This window comes from Pithys albifrons, chromosome 2, assembly GCF_047495875.1.
Source record: "Pithys albifrons albifrons isolate INPA30051 chromosome 2, PitAlb_v1, whole genome shotgun sequence".
Classification (NCBI taxonomy): Eukaryota; Metazoa; Chordata; class Aves; order Passeriformes; family Thamnophilidae; genus Pithys; species Pithys albifrons.
In genome coordinates this window covers 113,932,899-113,953,759 of record NC_092459.1, presented here as the reverse complement: position 1 = coordinate 113,953,759, position 20,861 = coordinate 113,932,899, and the positions used below count along the sequence as shown (strand labels likewise).

General features: G+C 42.1%; 1 protein-coding gene across 6 annotated transcripts in view; it reads left to right on the top strand.

The window, feature by feature from the left end:
- The window catches only part of PLCB4 (phospholipase C beta 4), a 188,127-nt gene that overhangs the window by 26,871 nt on the left and 140,395 nt on the right, over nucleotides 1-20,861 (top strand). Inside the window, exon 1 of one of the 6 annotated variants that reach the window (XM_071582147.1) lies at nucleotides 159-227. The exons of the other annotated variants lie outside the window; for them this stretch is intronic. The gene's annotated coding sequence lies outside the window, so the exon portion shown is untranslated. Of the gene's footprint in view, nucleotides 1-158; nucleotides 228-20,861 lie in introns of those variants that run through there. 6 annotated transcript variants of the gene reach the window in all.

The following is a 20,861-nucleotide window of genomic DNA, read 5'->3' as shown; positions in this document are numbered from 1 at the left end:
GGCCCTACAAACTTAATTCAGAAATTCTTCTGACCAAAGCAGGGACATTACAGCAAATGCCACTTTAAATATGAGGTAATATCTCTGAAGCAACACTGCAGAGAACAAATGAAACCAGAACACAATGCTGTTTGACAGCTTATTGCTCGTCTTTGTGTGTTACCTTTGCTGTGCTGCTTTTTTTTCTTTAGGAATTGTGTCCAGAACATGAGATTTGTTTCCCTGTGGTGAGTATCTTTGGTGGCACTTGATGGGACTTGATCTAAACAATGTGAATCTGAGGTGAGGGTTAAATGTTAGAACAGCTTCCCACATGTGTTGGTTTTCTGCCAGGGAAAGGTGAACATTCCCCAGAAATGCTGTTTTTAACCACTAATCCAACGTTTATTATGGTTGAAAGAATGACCTGACAAGGATGCAGTTGAACTAAATTGTACAGGTTGTATTTCATGGAACTGAGAAGCTTTATTAATGTTTGAAGAATGGTTTTAATTAGTCTGACTGTTGGTAGGTGTTTTCATTTTCTCAATGTACATCTGATATAGCATTTTTCACCAACTTATAATTGGCAGTTTCCCATAGGAAATAATCATTATTGGTATTATAAAAGCACTTTGTATCTATCACGTTTGGGAAATGAAAGTTTTGCAAAGGTCAGGATAAAGTGTGCCCCCAATTATGCTAATAACTCATACCACAAATGATCCACCAGAAGGTTTAATAGCCTGGTAGTCCTCTTTAGATTTTCTGAGAACAGGAAGAATTAATATCACATTTTGACACTTTACAGAAAGGTGAAAAAAGAAATCTTCCTTCTCTCGGGCTTTTGAAGTTTGTACCTGAATTCTCTAAGTGGTCTGAGGATCCTGATGTGTTGGGGGGGTTTATTTTTTAAGAATTCTTTTTAAAAGCATTTTGTTCCACTTCACTGTGAAGTCAGTATCCTTCTTTCCAAGGGGCCCAGGCTTGCAAAACCAGCATGTTTTGACATTTGGAGTTGTCTGTACGTTTTATTTGGAATTTGACAATGTAGTCTAATAATTGGGATTTTTTTGCCAAACTGAATATGCTGGTCATTTAAAATAATAACTTGGTAGAAAATATTTAAAGTTATTAACAAAACTTCCTCAAACTAAATTTTAATCTTGTTTTTTTTACATGTCAAACCCACCACCAAAACACTCTTGTTTCCTTTGAGGGATATTTCATATCTGCTCTGCACTCCACAGACTGGTGTATCTAAACTGTCCCAAAGTTTTCTAAACATCACAGCAAATCTTGAGGATATAATTAGTTGTAATTCTTTGGTACTGGCTTTTCTCACTTATGTAACATGTCCACCAGACTTGCCTCCTTTGAACCAGGAAGTCTGTGCCCCTTGAAAAGGCTCTTTTCTTTTTGTAATTTCGAGGTTAAAGCACTACTGAAAGGCTGGATGGAGTAATTTGCTCCCGAGAGCGATTATCCTGATACACCCACAGCTACTGTGCATCTCCTGAGTTGTTAAAGAACCCATTAGGAGGGCAGTCTGAAAGCTACATTGGCAAATGTCTCCAAATTGAATTATAAATGTCTCTGGTAAACAAACTGTTTGCTGCACTTGGAGGCCTGGCTGTGTCAGGTGCGTGTGTTCCGTGAGGTACTTCGGGGGGGTATAGAAGGCAATGAAATAAATAGCTCTGATTCGCTCAGCTCATATTACTTTTTAAAGTGTAGAAGCATTTTTCCTTAAATCCTCTAGTTTAAAACATTACTCCTTTTTCAGTGACATGTTTTCTGTAAGCTTTGCTTAAACAGAGATGCAGATGGTTTGTTGGTCTTTTTACATGAGCCGTAAATGAGGAATATTGACAAGGATGGAAGTGGGACTGGAAGGTTGTCAGAAATTTGCCTGCAGGTTTTATGAGCTGCATTGGGGAAGCTGCTGCTTCTTTACTGCAGGTGTTGCATTGCTTAGAGCAAGGCTGCCCCCATAAAGTGTCTCTTACAGGGACATGTCCCTATAAAAAATTCTCACGAAGCCGTTCTAGCAAAGCCTCTCTCTTGCCAACATTTCTGTGGTAACTGTTCTGGTGCAGTTGGCCACAGGTGTAAATGAAGAGCTGGCTGAGACCAGGCTGCTGGGAGACTTAAGCTTGCATCTTGATTTTGTCCTCCTGTAAATAGTTTTCTGGTTTGGCATATCTTTATTTTTTCATTGTCAGGTTTGGTACATGGTTACTACCCTTTGTCTCTGCCAGTGTCTTATATTCAAGTTCTCTCCATAGGTGAATTACTCTTCTTTCTTCAGCACAAACACCCAGTTCACTGAGGAGACTTCATTAACTCCAGTCAAACCAGTCCTGGGTTTACCTGGAAGATTATTTCTATGCAAATACATCTCATCTTATGGGAAGGGATAAAGGCAAATTTGTCAAACTTAACCTGGTAAAACACACACACACACGGCTCACAGGGTTCTGTTTTCTCTAGCCCACCTACAAACTGCATTGTACAGTCTGAAACAAGTTTTCCAAAGCAAATCCCAGGTTTTGAGTACAGGGCACACAAGAAGGTAAAGTTGGGGTCCAAAGTAGGTTTATTTGGCATAAGTGGTGAAATCCATGGCAGTATTTACAGCTGGTTGGGTGCACTTTTCATACTTAGGTATCATTTTGTTAAACATTCAGAATGGTGTGGGGTTTATTTCCTAGCTCTGTGAACAATTAAATCCTCTGAAATTTTTCTGACTGTCCTAATTATTTTTTTTCCATGTGAAGCTTTGCTAATGCAGGTCTCATCACTGCTCACTCTGCCAGTGAGGCAGGTATGTCTCCTGATGGTACTTGTGCTTTTAGACCAGTGGGGACAAAGTGATCCAGTTTTTTCTTCCTTCCAGGTACAATTATGGGTCTCAATATAATAAAAATAAAATGATTGAGTATCTACAGAGGTTCATATGGCATATTTTCCATTTATTTTAAGTTTGGAAGCTAAAATATCTTAATTGACAATCCCATAAGGTTTATATTTTATGAGCTCTCTTTTCTCTCTGAGGTTCTGCATTTTCAGGGTATTGCTAATTCTGTAAATTTAGCTATCAGAGTATTGTAATTCAAGGCCAAATCCTTCTCATAGTTGAAAAAAAAAATCAATGGTTTTGAGTAGAATCAGATTTAAGGGGCAGAGCCTCAATAGTTTTTAATTATTCTAATCCCTGGACAGCTTTCCAGCCTGGATGCTTTACAGGCATTAATAACATTTTGTATCAGTTGACTCTTCCCTGATGTCAAATACAAAGATCCCTTATCCATGAGTTTGCCCCACAGCTTGCTAAAATCAGAGGGGGCAGTTTTTCTAGTTGCATTAGTGGGCTTTGAGAGAAGCCCTGTAGATTTTTTTAATGGTGATAACTGAGATGATGTTCCTTTGCATCTCCAGTATTTCTTGTTGCAGGAACCATCCAGTCAGAAATATTCTTGCTCCCAGCTTTCCCCTCTGCATCCCAGTTGCACTAAGGTTAAAACAAGGCTGGGAAGGCAGACCAGAGCTGGTGCTCCCACTCTGCTTGTACTGAGTAATTTCAAAAAGTGGTCAAGTTTTATTTATCAATCAGCAAGCAAATATGGGAAGAAAAACTATGTTAAAACATGTCATGGGCAGTAGAGTCACACATCAAGGGTTTGTATAACATGCCAAATTAATATGAAGAAATGTGTCTCAGGATCTTATTTTAAATTTAATATGCTTGCAGTTAGTCTTGATCTTGTTTTCTCCATTTGGTTTGTATGAGAAGCAATATTTATAATCAGCTTTTGTTTAAGAGAACTCTGAATTTGCCCTGTAACAGAAAGCACTAAAAATTGAGGAGGCTGGTTTAGGTTCTTTTGTTAGGTGAAGAATGAGATTTTGTTCCTCTCCATGTATGTGCAGAAGGACAAGGAGAAGTTCCTTCCCTGTGGCTTCCCTAATGAGTTCTAGTACCAAAACTAAGCAAGTTAAAAGTTTATACATGCTGCTGAATTAGACAAATATGTGGCCACTTCTTTCTTGCCCTCTTCTGCCATTAGCAGGATCTTAAATAAAACCCAAATACCATGTTTATTTGCTGCTGTGGCAACAGATGAAAATCCTGATCTTCTTTTGACATGAATGGGAACATTGCTCTTCTACTTTGGGATGCCAGAAATTCACCAGCTGTGCCTACTGAGCTGCAGAAATTAAAACTAATGAAAAGCTAATTCGAGGTTGCCACTGGGCTGGTGCTACTGGAACTAGTTCTTGGCCTTGTTGTGGATAATGTGCTTTTCATCACGAGTCAGTTCTTCTCTCTTGTGTTTGCTGACCATTGCAACACACTGTTGCTCAGCCCTTTTGCAGGGCAGTGTCTCCCTGTATGTATTTCAAGTGGAGGAATTTGCTTTCTCAATTATGGGGATGTTACAGGCAGCTCCCGGGGGGCAGGGAATGAGAGCATTGTTGCAGAATTGCTGAGTCACAGGGCAGGGCAGCATGTAGGTAAACATTTTTTGGATGGGGCAGATGTGTCGGACCACAGGAGTCACTGTTCAGTGAGAAATCAAAGGCCAGCAAAACACAGAATTCCTTCAAAAGTCCAAAGCATCACATGTGTTTGAATTTGGTTTTGTTTCTGAAGATATTCCATGCCCTGAAAAGTAGCAATGAAATAGGGTTTGCTGTGCCAGATAAATGATGTAAAAGGGAAACATGGGTATCTTATGTCTTTATATTTGTGCTGATATCAAACATATCAGTGGTTATAATGTACAGTCTAACCGTGGCATATACCATTTGGTAGAGAGGAGGCAAATATCACTTTAATTATTTTTTTTTCTGCTAATGATTTATCTCTCTTAAAATTAACTTAAACCAGAACACATCACACTTAAACTGAGAGCTTTTAACTCCTGAGTTGATAGTCTCAAGCCCAGTTTCTGTCTGGCAGGCAGGGCCATATGTGGTTATATATGACTATGACAGGTAAGGGCTGAAAATGACATGAGCATCTTCATTGATAGGAGGAATAAATGATGGTCTGCAGAGACACTCCTTATGTATCTCATGTGAAGAAAGCTGTTATTTGGGGGAAACAGTTACTGTTTCTCTTTGGTCTGTGCACAGTTCCTGTGATAAAATAAGGAGAACTTGGGGAATCAGAATATACAGCACTGACTACTCGAAAGGAAAAATATGTGGGAATTTTGAATAAATGTATTTGATAAGAACAACAGTGATGCCCTGTTGGATAAAGAGAGGCTGTTTAAAGAGTATTTTGTGAGGAAGACTAAGAGCAGTGTCAGGGGTAACTTGCTGAGTGAAAAGGTTAGAGTGGGTCTGAGACAGGGGTGCTGAGGGTGGAGGGCAGTGTGTGGTACTTGAATCTTCCACTGCACTGGAAGTAAAGACCAGCTGATTCAGCAGGAGGCAGAAATTGCCCTCAAAACATGAGTGTCCTTTGGTCTGCAGGTGTGGCCTGGGATATACCCTGAGCTTGTGACTGAGGATCTGTTTGTCCTTGAGTCCAGGGCGTCTCAGGTGTGCACATGTGTTTCTGTGTGTGGGTAACAGCCCTGGGGGTTGTGATGATGCTCTTACAGTCTCCTCTGCTCCTTCTCTTTGCTGACAGATGCAGACACCTGGTGGAGAATGTCACTTCTTTCTTCTCTCCTCACTTTCCTCTTTCTTCTCTCCTCACTTTCCTCTTTCTTCTCTCCTCACTTTCCTCTTTCTTCTCTCCTCACTTTCCTCTTTCTTCTCTCCTCACTTTCCTCTTTCTTCTCTCCTCACTTTCCTCTTTCTTCTCTCCTCACTTTCCTCTTTCTTCTCTCCTCACTTTCCTCTTTCTTCTCTCCTCACTTTCCTCTTTCTTCTCTCCTCACTTTCCTCTTTCTTCTCTCCTCACTTTCCTCTTTCTTCTCTCCTCACTTTCCTCTTTCTTCTCTCCTCACTTTCCTCTTTCTTCTCTCCTCACTTTCCTCTTTCTTCTCTCCTCACTTTCCTCTTTCTTCTCTCCTCACTTTCCTCTTTCTTCTCTCCTCACTTTCCTCTTTCTTCTCTCCTCACTTTCCTCTTTCTTCTCTCCTCACTTTCCTCTTTCTTCTCCAGCAGCATCAAAGAATAGGATGTGCTCTTTCCACAGAGGCTCCTTGGATAGTGTGAGGCTGAAGCATATTTAGTAATGAAAGAGGAAAAGTTGAAGAGTTTTATTTCAAGTAATCTTTGGCAAATATTGAAGAAAATGTGTAGTGCAAGCTTAGCTAACAGAAGGGGCTGTAGCTGGACAGTTGTTAACATAAGGGGAGTTTGACTGACCGATTGTTTCCACAGTAGTTCAGTAGTTCCAAGGTATGATTTCTAAAAAGCCTATTTTGGCACCCTTTAAAGTTCCCCTTCATAATGCAGGAGAAGACAAAAGCCACTTGGAGGCTGGACCAGAAGCTTTGGTGTACACATTAGTTAAGAAAGGAAACTAAATTTGTGTGACACCATAAAAATCAACTTTGTGTCCTGTGAGCAAGTCCCTATTTGGTGTGTATGGAAAATTCTCAGTCAGTGGCAGGTAAGGTCAACATGAACACAGGCCAATCCCTAAATAATTTAATATTGATATGGTGTTTAGTTCTGTACTAAAAAATAAACAGGGACATTCCTTTTTTTGTTTACATAGAGATTTAGAAATAGTTATATTGCCCTTCATTCTTCTAGGTTTTATTAGAAAAGACATTGAAGACAAATAGAACAGTGACAAAGCTAATAATAGGTCTTTTTATGGAATAGGACTTATTTTGCCAGTCTAGAGCATTTTTACATCTTTGTGCTTTTAGGTTGACTGTTTTGTAAAAGTGGGAAAAGTGCAATACAGAGATTTGATTTAGATTTTATTTTGGTGTGCTGATTCAGAGCTGCTTGTTGTTTCTGGGAGATCGATGCATAGTTTTTATTGTATTTTTGTATTAGTTTATTGTGGGAGAGTTGAAGTAAGCTGCTGTCTCTGCTTTTTTTTTTAGTCCTGAAACATTTGTGGAGATGTTCTGTCCAGCTTGCATATTTACTTTCTTGGAGGTTTTGCTTGACTGTGTGTGTTTACCTGCAGCTGCAGTTCTCAGGTGTGAAAATGGACCTAGAGTTTCCTGAGGCTTTTCATAACACAAGTGTTTGCCTAAGTAATTTCTAAGACAAAGTACTTCCAAGTGCAGGATGGCAACTCTTATCTTCAAAGTCCCTGCAGTGTTCTGGCACAACAGGAACGTGGAGCTGGGTATGAATAATTGAATGTCAGCAATTAGAACTGTTATTAAAATAGGAAGCCACAATGACTGTATTTTCTGCTCATAGTCTCTGTTCTAGCTGTTCTTTCTGTAAGTGCAGTGAGTGGCTGACAGCTGAAAACCAAATATCTCTTTCTTCGCTTTGGTATTACAATTTGTCTCACACAGCAATGGCATCCCACAAATGGTAATTGCCAAAGGTGGAAATCATCTGCAGCAATCCTGTGTTGCTCCTGCCACCAAACCCTCTGGCCTTAAAGAAGGGCAAATGGCAAAATACTTGGATTTCTTGGGTGCAGTGGGAAATGCCTCTGTGCTGTGGGAAGGGCCATTCTCACAGGGGGGTTTTGGAGCAGTTCTGAGCAGTGACAGGTACAAAAGCCGTGCTGTCTCTGGGTTTCTGCTGCTGCCTTTCCACGGGGCAGGAAGAAAGCTGTGGATGAGCCTGATCCTCCACTTTGAGACTTGGTGTTCACTGCTCCTTCTCTGCCTCCCAGCCTGACAGCTTCCCTAAATCTGTCTGGATTTTGCCCACAGTGAACAGGCATAAGCACCAATACCCCCATTCCCAGCCCGTGCTGCTGTTTGGAAATCCCGACAGCTGCAGCTCCATCTCCACTGCACTGTGGTTCTGCCTCTCCTCCCCCTCATCCTCACATGAAGGAGGGATTCACCTTTTCAAATATAGAGCAGTAACCTTCTTCTCCCTCCTCCACTTCTCTCAATTATCAGGTGTGCACTATATCTAATTTTAAATTAACTTGTCACCCTACATCCCATCTGTAGGGGTTTACAATTTTAAACCAATTGCCTTTGAGGTGACTTTATATACTGTTCCATTAACATATACATATCAATTCTAGGGCACTTACAGACTACAGAATAAAATCCCCTCTTGAGCAACATTTCTTCAGGGAAAAGAAGTAGTTTGCATTTGATTTGCTGTAGAGTGAGAGCTGTGACATGTCAGAACCTAACATTGAGTGCGGCTGTTGAATGACTTAGATAGTTGTTTTAATACAAGATGTTTTAGGGCAGTTTTAGTCTAGATACTCAGTAGAAGATGGACTTTTATCTTGGTGGTGTTCCATTGTCCATGGATATTTTAGTACCATGTAGGGAGAGAGTGGAACTATACTGACCTGAATTTGTGAATATGTGCATGACCACGCCAGGTATTGACTCATTGAAAGCATTTTTACATTGATTTTATTAAAGAATTGCAAAACTAAAATTATGGGAGCTTAGATTGTATATGAGACTTTTAAATCCCTCGATTTTGCTGTTTTAGATCACACTGTTACCAGTGATGTGATACAAACGAAGACACTGTCTCAGCTGCAGGAAGGGCAATATTCCTGCTCAGTTCATGGTCCAGAGGCTGCAGTCGCCTGGGGCAAGAAGGAGCTTTCCATGGCTGGCAAGAGCACAGTTTAATTTTATAATGAAATCCATAGTTCTTTATCCTGAGAAAAACAGCATTAGTATTGTGATACAGAAAAGTCACTTTCCTTTGGAAAAGAGGTTTTTCTTTGCTTTTCATGCTGCTACAGCTGTATCCCTGCCAGCAAAGATGAAGTGATTTGGATTTCCAGAGGTTATGACATAACTGATGGTGTCTTTTAAAGCAAAAGAGAGCCTCACTTGCACTTGTGTGACAGAAGAACTGAGACATGAATAACCAGAGTACCAAAACCCAGTAGATCCGTAGCCCATTCCCACCAGCCTGCAGGTGTCTCCCCTTGGCAGGCTCCCCGTGGAAGAAAAGGCACCTTAATGCTGAAGGGTCACTTGGAAACAGCAGCCTGGAGTTAGGAGCTACAGCAATGAGAGGGTGCCCGTGAGGGAGGGCACACATGAAGAGTTTGGCAGAGCAGAGGTGAGGGAGGACAGGATGGTGGCTGTGCCCAATTCCCGCGTGGCTGGGTAGCAAAGACCGGGGATTATTTACCCCAAAACACCAACAAGGAGCTGTGGATTTAGGATTGCAGATAAGCCATTAATTTGAACATAATTTTCCGGAATTTATTATGCAGGCCTTATTTTGAAGGACAGATAGATGCAAATGCCATATCTTGGGATCAAAGGGAGTCAAAGTGCAGTGAAATGTCGGGTTATTGTCTCTAAAGAGTTTCCTCTCTGAAGAGAGAAAGAGCCTCCAGCTGAGGATGGAAAGGCCGACAGACTATGCAATGTGCCCAGGGGCAAACTCTGCAGGATGAACTCGGGGAGGCTGTTTAGCTCAGTGACAGTGGAATATTTTCCACAGCTGTGCTGGAATAGCTGCAGTGTAGACCTGGTTTTATTTTGTGGAGGGCTAAAAACACAACCAGATAGTAGCAAGAGGGAACACAATAGTGGCAGGGGAAATAAAGCCAAACCGCTTTAGAACTCGATCTTTTTTTTGCCCTTTTTTATTTTTTAAAGTTTCAAGATACAAATCAAGATATTTTTTCAATCCAGCAGCTCTGCATAGTTGCATGTTGAAGGGCAGAGGGGTGGAGATCCAGTACAGCTTTGGCTGATGGTGCAGCTCCCTCCTTGCTGCCTCCTACCTGACCAGTCAGCTTTGTCTAAAAATACTTTCTCAGGCTTTTTCTTTGCTTGTGGCTTAAGGAAAGTGCCATCTCTAACCATACCAATGTGCTGCAGACTAATGCTGTGTGCACAGGAAAGCCTGTCAGTGAGAGAAAGGTCTTACATTCGTGGTATTTACTGATTTTTAAGTAAATGCACTCTTGGACTGACATTCACCTCTGTGCTGTGTGTGTGCAATCAGAAATGCCAGCTCTTCCACGGCACAAGTGTCTGTAATACTTTAATAAAAGCCCCACAAAACTAACAAAAGATTCCAAGGTAGATGTTGCTGCAGTTTGTTTCTTTTTTTTCTCCTTAATGTCACTCTATTGCAGAAAAACTTTCTTTAACAGTGAAACACGTGCCATATGTAGGAAAAGAAAGGGTCTACAAAGTAAACCCCCCTCCTGGTCTGATTTCCTGCCCCTTTGCTGTGAGTTTGGTAAGTAGTATATTGCCCTGGTGGACTATAAATGCTTCATTCTGTAAAGGAAAATGAAAAAATATAAAATATTTTATTATATCTATCTGTATCTTCTCTGTGTATCTTACCTGTAAATAGCACCTCTCCATATGGAAATACAAAATATATAACTCTGAATAACACTTATATTCAAAAATATTTACAAAATTAAAATATAAAACATTACGTATGTGTAAAGAGATTTTAAGAACTATTACAAATGGGGGTTTATATGTAGTTCTGTGCTTGCTTATATAGTTACCCTTCTAGAATACAGGAGCCCCCAATCTTTAGGCAGGAAGGAGCAAAACAGAAAAACCAAAAAATCCAAACAGCAAATAAGTGGTTGTTCCATTTTAGAACAAAAGCAGTTTGAGGAGAGTGCAATGCAAATAATTCCAATGTTTATTTTTAGTAGTTTCAAGACTGAGCTCTCCAGGGGTGTTCAGGGACTGGGATGAGCTCTGCCTTGTGGTCCTTCCCTTTTATTTTCCCTTAGTAATATTTGGCCACTTGTAAGTCACCTCCTGACTGTTCGATTTCAGCTTTGCCCTTTATATTTATCAGAAGGAGACCACAAAACAAACAGTGGTATTTTTTTCTTTCTTTCTTTCCCCAGTTTACTTTGTGCATTAGACAGTGCTCTGTAAATTATAGTTCCATTTTTCCCTTGAACAGCCACTCAGGCGTGTTCCCATTTCACTTGTGCTGGAGATTTGCTTAAAGGTTACCCAGTCCTAGGAGAGAGAAGTATGTTTAAAAAAAATAGGAAAATGAAACAATAAAATTAAATGAATTGCTGGGGAGGTCTAGGGAGAGCACAGTAAAAAGGAGTTTCTTAGATTTGTTTCTTAAACTTGATTTCTTCAATGTCTACTTGCTTTCAGATTGGCAATATTCTTGTTTGTGATGTTTTGTCCATGTCACTCACAGCTTTATGAAAAAAGAAGTAATGAAAGCAACATTTGTTTTATATTGCTTCTAAATGTAGGAAAATTCCTCCTTACTGGAAGAGCAGTTTGGGTGGAAGTTGAAGACTTCAGTTGCTGAGGGGTGAGGTTAATTAATTTGGCTCTTAGAAACACCATGTCCTGCTGTCTGGTGCAGGTTTTGTGTCCTATTTTAAGAACTTGCTGCTTTTATTTCGTTGTGTTTTCCCCCTTCCTACTCCCTTGGGTATGAAAATGTGGCCGCAATTGAATTCAGCCACTTCTGTCTGTGGAGACCTTTTTGGTAGCAAATGGAAAGCAAGAGGCTGCGGTGAGACACATTCCCTGGGGGAAATGCAAGAAATTGTATTTATAAATGTCCCCAGGTACCAGAAGATTCCCTGGGAGGTGCTGGACCAGCTCAGTGCAGGGAGCTGGGAATGCTGTGGGTTCTGCCCAGCTCACACACCTTCTACCTCTTGGTCCCAGCCTGCAGTTCCAAACTTGTTCCCACACTCCAGTCTGGTGACAGGCCCTGCCTTGGCTTGAGTCAAACTCAGATACGTTTGTGTTTATAAACAGTGAGTTTTTCTATTTATAAGCACAGCTGAAACTTATAGAAAGAGGAGAAAATGGATTCGGAAGGGACTTTCCAGCACAGGAAGATGTTTTGAGGTGTTGTAGCTACAAAACAACTTATTCCTGGTGCTGCCATCCAGCTCTCTGTAAGGAATAATTTGGATTTTTCGCTGTTCCAGTGAAATACAGTACAGGCTTTAAAGGATAGTTTTTTGTTCATGACCTCCAATATTTTTTTGTTATAAAACTGAAGATTAATCCTGGTTTATTATATTTTGCTTTCCATATTAGTAGTTTAAATTTTGGAAAGTTGGGAGGGCATGGAAGTTTTCCAGTGTTAATGAGTTACAGTTTGCTATTTTAGTTTGGGAACTCAGCAAAAGTAATTCATGGAAAAATTGTGTTTTGTAAGTATGAATAGTGACTGTTCTGCATTATTTAAATGCTGTTTCTTACTGTGCAGCTCAAGTGAGGGCTCAGATAACAGAAACATCAGTAGATTTATGGAGGGAAAATGCTTCTCTTAAACATATAAATGTGTATGAAAAGAAATGAAAATACAGGTGTCTGAGACATGCTTAATATGTATTGGACCACCAGATAAGTTTAACATTATATTTATTTGTTTGCTTTAATTGGATTTGTGTACAATTTCTTTGTACTAAGCTGCTTCTCTGGGACACATCAGTTCTTTTCATCCTTCCTGAGTAAAAATAAAAAACTTACAGTTCTTTCTGACAGCGTGCTAATAAGTGATTATCCCTTTTGATTTGTTAAATGCAGTAATACACACCTGAGACAGCCCTGCTGCCAGTGTAGGTTTAAAGGGGAGCAGATTCCAGGGTTTATGACAGGTATGTGCAGCTGTAGTTTCCCTTCTTGCAAGCGCTGATGGTGCCGCAGCACAAATGCTTGATGAATATTCATGAGGGCTTTGTTCCAGCTTGCCCAGCCATATTCCCACACTTTGTTTATTTGGGAACTATAGGAAAAGAGGATGAAAAGATCTTTCTCAGTGCATTTCCTTGTTATTAGTGGAGTTACTTCAGCTCCAGTTGATGAATGTTTAGTTTTCAGCTCTTCGAGAGAAGGATTGTTTTTCCTAGATAAGTGTTTACAGTTTATTGGTTTTTTTAAATAAATAAATATTAGGTAATCTCAACAACAGCAAAACCTAAAGTATTTTATTCCCCTCACAGGTTTTAAAACAGGCCTTTAAATTTATTTTATTCAACAGATGATTTTTCAGGGAGGGAATTTGATTTGTTGAATGTTGTAGGGTGTTATTTGTGGGACTGTTTTCATTAATGGCCGTGTGAGTTACTCCTTTCCTGAGTTTATTTCGGTGTTTGCTTTTGCTGAATCAGAATTTAATAAGCTCAAGGTGTGGAAGACTGTTGTCAGTCTCACTTTTGTGGCTTCCACAGGCTTTGCTCAGGAGCCTGTGCTTGTGGAAATAGAGATAAACCTTCTGTTAGTCAGGGAGGAACACCTGGGAAGAGAAGGAGTAGGTGGCAATTTTCATCTGTTCTTCTAATTGAGCTAAAACAGGTAGAATAGCTTGGATAAAACTTGTAACTCATGTGTTTTAAAAGGACTACTACAGACTGTGTTTTGTAGATGCCTTTTGTTTTCCTTTGCAGGTGTGATCCTGTCCCACTCTGTCCTTTATTGCAGGCTTGACTTTCCCACTCTTTTCCATAGGACAGGCTATTCAGTTGTCTTCTTTCTTTGGTTTTGCTGGTTGGTTTGGTTGGAGTTGGGTTTTTAAACTTTGATTTTTAGAATTTAAATGCCATATTTTAAAAATAATGCCACTCAAATCTGGAAAATCAGTGTTAATCTGATAACATAGTTTATGTCAGTAAGAAATAGAAATGTATGTTGGTTGGTGAAACTGTAATTGCTGTCATCTTCCTCTGCAAGGCAACAACCACCGAGGAACTGGCACAGTCTGCTGGGAAGTTCAGGCAAATTCCAACAAAAGGCTTTTCCAGAGGCAGAGAATGCTTTTTTTCTGTGGTTTGAGCCATTCAGCTGTTCCAGCTCAGTGATGAACTCAGTTGAGTCACTGCCGAGGAAGTTGATTGAGAACTGAAAAATGTACCTGGTTTCACCTCTGTGTTCCTCTGTACAAAAGGGAGCTATTAGGAGAGAGTGCTGTGCATCTGAAGTTTTGGAGGACAGTAAACAAAACCATCTTGCAAACAGCACCTTTTTTGTTAGTGAAACCAGCTGCATGTACAGTATAGACTAGAATATCTGCTGCAAATTCAGATGTGCCCAAATTGGTAGTTCCTGCTACCTCTCCCAAAACAGAGATGAAACACAGGCGCGTTGTTTCTCATTCACTTCTGACCTTAGCCTTTTTGTGGGGTTTTTTGTTGTTGTTTTTAAAGAAACATAAGGGAGAATGAAAGGGAAATTGACTGGTGGAGTCACACCCTTTCCACTCCTAAGGAAGCCCAGCAGGAGGTGGTGAAGCCCAGCCCCTCCTGCCATCAGGCAGACGGAACAAACCATAGGGATGGGGACGAATGGAAACAGGTGCCTGGTCGTAGAGGCAAAAACACCCCCTCTCGACCCCTTTCACCTGCCAGGGTGCCCTTAAAAAACAGGTATATGGCCCTGGACTCGAACAGTCTGTTGGAGGACAGTCAGGAGGAGGATCTATCTACAAGATCTTCTGGTTACCCCCAGCCTACCAGACGGGTTACGACTACAGGTAAGAGGAAAAAGAGAAGGGTTGTTGTAATCGGTGACTCCCTTCTGAGGGGAACTGAGGGCCCTCTATGTCGGCCAGACCCGTCCCACAGGGAAGTTTGCTGCCTTCCTGGGGCCAGGGTGAGGGATATTACCAAAAGACTTCCTAAACTTATCAAACCCTCAGACTGTTACCCACTGTTGGTTGTCCAGGTTGGAAGTGATGACATTAATAAAAGGAGTACCAGAGTAATTAAAAAAGATTTCAAGGCACTGACCCGATCTCTTCAGGGGACAGGAGCACAGGTTGTAATTGCCTCAGTTCCTGTGCTAGCTGGGATGAATGAGGAGAGGTTTAGGAAAGCCCAGCTTACCAATAGGTGGCTTAGGGGATGGTGCTATCGTCAAAACTTTGGGGTTTTTGATCATGGGGCAAACTCCGTGTTGCCCAGTCTCGTCAAAGCAGATGGGCTTCATTTATCTAGGAAGGGCAAAAGAACTGTAGCCCATAAGTTGGCAGGGTTGGTTAGGAGGGCTTTAAACTAGGTTTGAAGGGGGAAGGGACGGAAACTGGGCTCTCCAGAGATAGGCCTAAGGGCATAGAGCCTGAGTTGAGAATGAAATCAGTGGCCCAGCTGAAGTGCATGTACACCAATGCACACAGTATGGGAAACAAACAAGAGGAGCTGGAAGCCATAGTGCAGCAGGAAAACTATGACATAGTTGCTGTCACAGAAACATGGTGGGTTGAATCACATGACTGGAGTGCTGCTATGGGGGGCTACAAGCACTTCAGAAAAGACAGGCAGGGAAGGAGAGGTGGAGGGGTGGCTTTATATGTTAGAGAGTCTCTTGACTCTGTTGAAGTTGAGGTGAGCAGTGACAAGGTTGAGTGCCTGTGGGCCAGAATCAGGGGCAAGGCCAACAAGGCTGACACCCTTGTGGGAGTCTGTTACAGACTGCCCAACCAGGATGATGAAGGGGATGAATTATTCTACAAACAGCTGGCAGATGTCTCAAAATCTCCAGCCCTTGTTCTTGTGGGTGACTTTAACCTGCCAGATATCTGCTGGGAGCTTCATACTGCAGAGAAGAGGCAGTCAAGGAGGTTCCTGGAGTGTATAGAGGCCAATTTCCTTCATCAAGTGGTAAATGAGCCTACCAGGGGTAAGGCCCTGCTAGACCTACTGTTTACAAACAGAGAGGGGCTGGTAGATGATGTAGTGGTTGGAGGCCGCCTGGGGCATAGTGACCATGAAATAATAGAATTTTCAGTCCTCAGGGATGTAAGGAGAGCCACCATTAAAACCTCTACTTTGGACTTCTGGAGAGCAGATTTTGGCCTATTCAAAGAACTGATTCAGAGCATACCCTGGGAAACAACCCTTAAAGGCAAGGGGGTCCAGGAGGGATGGACATGTTTTAAGAGGGAGATTTTGAATGCACAGCAACAGGCTGTCCCAGTGTGCCGAAAGGCCAGCCGGAGGGGAAGACGGCCAGCGTGGTTAAATAGGGAGATTCTGCAAGAAATCAGGGATAAAAAGAAAGTTTACAGACTATGGAGAAAAGGGCTGGCTACTTACGAAGAATTTACAGATAGAGCTAGGTCATGCATGAAAAAAATTAGGGAAAGAAAAGTGGAATTTGAAGTAAATTTGGCTATTTCAGTTAGGGATAACAAAAAGTCCTTTTATAAATACATTAATAACAAAAGGAGGGGCAAGGAAAACCTCCATTCTCTGTTGGACTTGGAGGGAAATACAGTTAAGGAAGATGAGGAGAAGGCTGAGGTACTTAACACCTACTTTGCCTCAGTTTTCACCAGTAAGACAGGTGGCCCTCAAGACAACTTGCCTCTGGAGCTGGTGGACAGGGAGAGGGAGCTGAATAGCCCTCCTGTGTTCCAGGAGGAAATAGTGACCAACTTGCTGAGCCAGCTGGATCCTAACAAGTGTATGGGACCAGATGGGATCCATCCCAGGGTGATGAAGGAGCTGGCAGAAGAGCTTGCCAAACCACTCTCCATCATCTTCCAACAGTCCTGGCTCTCTGGGGAGGTCCCAGATGATTGGAGGTTGGCGAATGTCACCCCAATCCACAAAAAGGGCTGCAAGCAGGACCCTGGCAACTACAGGCCTGTCAGCCTGACCTCTGTGCCTGGCAGGGTTATGGAGCAGTTCATTCTGAGTGCAATCACGCAGCACCTTCAGGGTGGACAAGGGATTAGACCCAGCCAGCATGGGTTTAGGAGGGGCAGGTCCTGTCTGACCAACCTGATCTCTTTCTACGATCAGGTGACCCACCTGGTGGATGAGGGGAAGGCTGTGGATGTGGTCTATCTGGACTTCAGCAAGGCCTTTGATACTGTCTCCCATAATATACTCCTGGAAAAGCTGGTAGCCCATGGCCTGGACAAGTGTACCCTCTCCTGGATTAAGAGCTGTCTGGAGGGTCAGACCCAGAGAGTGCTGGTGAACGGAGCTGCATCCAGCTGGCGGCCGGTCACCAGTGGTGTTCCCCAGGGGTCTGTATTGGGTCCAGTCCTGTTTAACATCTTTATTGATGATTTAGATGAGGGGATTGAGTCCATCATCAGCAAATTTGCTGATGACACCAAGTTGGGAGGGAGTGTCGACCTGCTGGAAGGCAGGAGGGCTCTGCAGAGGGATCTGGATAGACTTGAGAGATGGGCTGATTCCAATGGGATGAAGTTCAACAAGGCCAAGTGCCGGGTCCTGCACTTTGGCCACAACAACCCCCTGCAGCGCTACAGGCTGGGCACAGAGTGGCTGGAGAGCAGCCAGGCAGAAAGGGACCTTGGGGTACTAATTGACAGGAAGCTCAACGTGAGCCAACAGTGTGCCCAGGTGGCCAAGAAGGCCAATGGGATCCTGTCCTGTATCAAAAATAGCGTGACCAGCAGGACCAGGGAAGTGATCCTTCCCCTGTACTCTGCATTGGTGAGGCCACACCTTGAGTACTGTGTTCAGTTCTGGGTTCCTCAGTTCAGAAAGGATATTGAGGTGCTGGAGCGGGTCCAGAGAAGAGCAACAAGGCTGGTGAAGGGACTGGAGCACAAGCCCTATGGGGAGAGGCTGAGGGAGCTGGGGGTGTTTAGCCTGGAGAAGAGGAGGCTCAGAGGTGACCTCATCACTGTCTAGAACTACCTGAAGGGAAGTTATAGCCAGGTGGGGGCTGGTCTCTTCTCCCAGGCACTCAGCAATAGGACAAGGGGGCACGGGCTTAAGCTCTGCCAGGGGAAATTGAAGTTGGATATCAGAAAAAAATTCTTTACAGAGAGAGTAATCAGGCATTGGAATGGGCTGCCCAGAGAGGTGGTGGATTCACCATCCCTAGAGATTTTTAAACACAGATTGGACGTGGCGCTGGGTGCCATGATCTAGTAAATGGACTGGAGTTGGACCAAGGGTTGGACTCGATGATCTTGGAGGTCTTTTCCAACCCAATCGATTCTATGATTCTATGAAAAGGGCCTCATTTTGCATGGCTGATCACTGACATGCTCATGAAGATCAGCCTTTCCCAGGTTCTGCTCCTGCTCTCTGACACGTGGGATGTATATCTGTGTCTGCTCAGGAGGGGGAGGTTCCGTGCAAAGCCCAGGCCAGTTTGGTTTTGGATAATCAAACTTCCCTCAGTGTCAGGACAGCAGCTGTGCAAGAGACCAGCAGAAGGCATTTTTGAAATACTTTCTTTGAGAGTCTGTCCTGTGGAAAGGAAGGTTTCTTCAGTGGTTTTGTGCTTGTTTAGTGGCAGAGCACTTGAGGAAATACTGTGTGACCAGGTAGTAGCATGAGAACAATGTGCTGTTCTTTTATTTATTTCTAATACAACTGCAAGTCCATGGATGCTACACGGGCTCCTGCCACACTCAACTAAGTCACTTCTTACACCTAAACTGCTTAACAGCCTTTTTACTGTCAAATCACGTAGCTTGATGTAATAAAAATTACAGCCTTCTTGGTTGAAAGTAATAATAATAATAAACTATTTGCATAATAAGGAATGTTTAATAGCTGTACTTTCCCTAACTCTCTTATAAACAAAAATATTAGCCCACATCTTCAGATGCTAATAACTTCAATAAAATTTCTAATTTTCATCAGACGTGCGTCCATTTCTTCCCTTTTTCATATTTATCAGGGAAGATACTCACTCCAACTGTGTTCTCATGTAATTACATTTTCCTGGTATTCACTGGGTAACAACAGCTGCCAGTGTTCTGATCACTTAGAGCCATAAAATGTTCCACATGAGTTAATTTCTGTAGTTAACTTCGGTGGTGATTTTGAAGTAATTCTAAGACCTTACACTTGTCGCTGGTTTTGTTTTCATTTGGCTTTAGAAATTGTCTTTTCATCTCTGCTTCTGGTTGAATTGAAGAACTGCACATCAAGAGAATATAATAATAAGTCTTAAAAAGAGCCCTCATCCTCTGCTCTCCTGAGCCTTCAGTATTTCTCTACCCACATTTTCTGGGTATTGAGGAAAGAGCTGTGACTGATACTGAGCTTTTTGTGATGGGTGACATTCTCAAGTACTCATTGCTACACTGATCGTATTTTGTAGTGTATTTGCCTTCTGGTAAAATGCAGTATTTCTAATGATTTTATAGTTTATTACTTTGGGGAAAAGAGGGGAATTTTTGATAGAACAAGTTAATTAACATGCATAAAGAAAAGCTTTACAATATTATTTTTTGATGCAGTGGAAGTTAAGAATTTCATTTCATTTATTCAAATCCACACCATGCAGTGGATGTTGTTAAGATTCCTTTCAGTTGAAGTAGCGTATTTTATACTGAGATTTCCACAATTTTAAACCCCAAAGCAACCCTAAAACACCAGGAGCTGGGAGAGAGAAATGGCAGAGAAAAGGTTTGCAGGAGAAGGAATAAAACTCGAAGTTAGTTGGTGGATGAGTTAAACAGAAATGAAGCATTAACCTGCCATTCAGAAGAAAGGGCACGTAAATGGCAGTGTTTCCATGCACTGAGAAGTGTAGGTAAAGTGTTAGGAGGTAATGTCTGCTCTTCAGGTGGGATTTATCTTGCCTAGACTGGCTGCCTAGAGCTGGGCATGTGTTTAAGCTGTTGTTTTGGCTCCCAAAGTCCCAGGAGGGAGTCAGACATCTCTGGGGGAATGAATCATCTGCCTTGTTTCAGACAAATCTCCTTGGATGGGATGACTTGTCCTCTGGAGGTGTAACATCTTGCATTGATTAGAGGGAGCCAGACAAGATAACTTGGCCTGGGCACGAAGCTGAGGGTGAGGAGAGGGATTTGAGCTGCCTTAAAGTCTGTTCCAGCCTCTCATTTTCTCTGTAAAGCCAATTCTGCAGCTGAGGTGGTTTGTAGTTCTTCATTTTTACAGTTACCACAGGTTACCCAGGGTGTACACAGAGTCCTTTTCCCCTTGTGTTATTGTTTCAGTTCAAGCAGTTGCTTTTGTGATTGCGCTTGAGAAGTTACTTATGTTGAAGTGATGCAATGTAGAATCTGCTACTGAATTTTATTCAACATTATATAAATTTACACTTTGTGGTTTATATGATTAACAGAGAGAAATAGTAGGTATTTATTTTAATCCTAGAATAGTTGTAAAAGACTGTAATTGTTTGTGGGTTTTTTCCCAGACAGGCAGATAAAACCTTACCCATAACCTCAACCATACTAACACAGCTTTGTTCCCTAAAGAGAGTGTCTGCAAAAGCATCCACTTGGTCTTTATCCTCACACCCCAAAATATCATCTGAAACTATTCCCTTGCCTATGGCCTACATAAGTACTGTAACAATAGAGGGAGGAGAGATCTCTGTCATGTTCACAATGGATTAGGAATTTCATGGCACTTTTTTGATGAGAAAGGTCATGATTACTCAGATTGAACAGAAAGTCATTGTAAAGGTTACAGAACAAGAACCAACTTTCAGCAATGACACAACAGTGTCTTTGGCCTTTATATAGTTTGTAATTGTGCACTGCTTATTGACCTTTGCAGATTAAATTTTATTTTAAGTCTCAAAAATTAATACCTTCCTTTTATTATGTAAAACTGTCGTAAGTGGGAGACAGCACAGATGTTATGCCTCTCACGGACTTTGCTGCCAGGGGAGGAAGCTTTCTGTTCTTTCCATCCTGCTTTTCTCTGGGTAGCCATCAAGTTTATTGTGGTGGGGCTGCTGGAGCCTTTCAGCCTCAGGTGCCTGGGAGGGGGCATCAGTTTGCCCCTCTCTCTGAGTGCTAGTCTGTGTTCAGGCTACACAGCCCCTTCACTTCCATCCCACCTCACCCTCCTGTGGCCAGCCCTGTCTCATCCCTCC